Raw genomic sequence first — 2,196 nt, 5'->3', positions numbered from 1 at the left:
TCGACCTGACAGGTCACATGATCAGAGTCACGCTTCGTCCTGACAGGTCACATGATCAGAGTCAAGCTGCGTCCTGACAGGTCACATGATCAGAGTCACGCTTCATTCCTGACAGGTCACACGATCAGAGTCACGCTTTGTCCCGACAGGTCACATGATCAGAGTCACGGTTCCTCCTGACAGGTCACATGATCAGAGTCACGCTTCGTCCTGACAGGTCACATGATCAGAGTCAAGCTGCGTCCTGACAGGTCACATGATCAGAGTCAAGCTGCGTCCTGACAGGTCACATGATCAGAGTCAAGCTGCGTCCTGACAGGTCACATGATCAGAGTCACGCTTCATCCTGACAGGTCACATGATCAGAGTCACGCTTCATTCCTGACAGGTCACATGATCAGAGTCACGCTTCATTCCTGACAGGTCACATGATCAGAGTCACGCTTCAACCTAACAGGTCACATGATCAGAGTCACGGTTCCTCCTGACAGGTCACATGATCAGAGTCATGTTTACCCAGAAGGCACTGCAGCATGCAGTTCCTGAATGGTCCAGGAACCACTCTGTAAACCAAAGTGTTCTAGGGTCTAATGTGAGTCTACCTCTCAAGTTTGGACCAAACTGGGTCCAACAGAACCCTGATCCCAAACCCAGCAGCTGGTCTACAACAGAATGAGTTAAAACAAAGAACCRAGGTTCTTTAACGGTCCGGACGAGTCTCGAACCTGAGCCTGACTGAAAGCCTGTGAGCTGAGCAGAAACCAACAATGAAAAGAAGAGTGGGCCAAAATTCCTCCACAACCACGTGAGACTGATTCATGTCGAAAACATCGAGTTCATTTCAACCAAACTCCTTCAGAACCTTCATGTGTCGAATTTATTCTCCGTTTTAGTAATTAATCAATATTTAAAATCAATTATATGATTTATAATCCTGACAATTAAAATCAATTATAACCAAATCAAAACATGGACAAAATATTTACTAAACTAATAAATATTTAAAATAAAATCTGAAAATTAAATTTAATTATCTGCAAAATGAAGATAAAAGAAGCTTGTTTTCTTTTCTGAAATAAAAACTAATGAGAGGTTTGATGGCGAAGGATTTCTGCTTCATCTTTTATTAATTTAAATCCTCCTGACACAAAAAGAAAAGAAAAAAACAGATTTATATGGTTTTTATTTTCCCCTCAGCTCCTCTGATCGTCGGTTCATCCATGAAACCGTTTTATGGAGCAATCAATACAAACTGATCCCCGCAGCATCCGGAAGGTCCGCTAAATAACGAGCAGAACCCGAGCTGCGTTTAAAATTAACCGTCGGGCCTGAAACTCCAGAAAAATAAATCCTGTAAATATTCTGGCCTCGCTTTAATCCCTGAGCGACACCTTCAGAGGAGAAAAAATAAAATAAAATCAGCTTTTCTTCATTTTTAAAACAAGTTTGGAAATCAATTCTAGTTGATTTAGGTTGTTTGTTTTGTACTTTTAGAAGTTTTATTGACCTGAAGAAAGAAATTCAGCCTTATTAAAGCTTTTATCTGAGGCAGAGGAGCTAACAAAGCTAAAATAAAACTGTTATTACAGGACGACGAGCCGAAAATCCAATCAAAGCTGAAGCTAACCGGGAGCACGTAACCGTTTTTTTAAATATTATTTTTTTCTCAAATTTTTGCGAATTTTTGTCAAAAAATACAAAGAAAATTCTCAAATTTTTGATAGTTTGAGGTAATTTTACCTCGTTTTAATCCTCATTGTTTCATTCTGGAAACATTCTTGCTTCTGATTGACAAACTTTTTCGTCTCCTGCTCGTTTTGTTTAAAAAATAAAAGCCTGCAGAGCAGGCTGGAAACACGGTGGGAAATGTTGGGGGGATTGTTTCCCTCCGGAGACACAAAATCCTGGACCCATCAGTGTTGTGGACACACACAGATGAAGCTGATGTCTTCTCCAGTGGTGTGTGTGTGTTTTTTGTGTGTGTGTGTTGTTACTTCCCCCCAGAGTTGTAACGGCGTGCACGCTGCAGCGACGCTTCGTATCCCGATGTGACCCGCTCGGCTCTTTCTGATGCTTCTCAGGGCGAATTTCATCAGAAAAAACAGAAAAGGTTGCAGCTTTTCACCCTCCTCCACCCCTGCCAGGACTTCAAAGTTCCCCTGGTGTGTGTGTGTGTGTGTGTGTGTGTGTGTGTGT

This window comes from Austrofundulus limnaeus, unplaced genomic scaffold, assembly GCF_001266775.1.
Source record: "Austrofundulus limnaeus strain Quisiro unplaced genomic scaffold, Austrofundulus_limnaeus-1.0 Scaffold210, whole genome shotgun sequence".
Taxonomy (NCBI): Eukaryota; Metazoa; Chordata; class Actinopteri; order Cyprinodontiformes; family Rivulidae; genus Austrofundulus; species Austrofundulus limnaeus.
Note: the sequence above shows the minus strand (reverse complement) of the source record.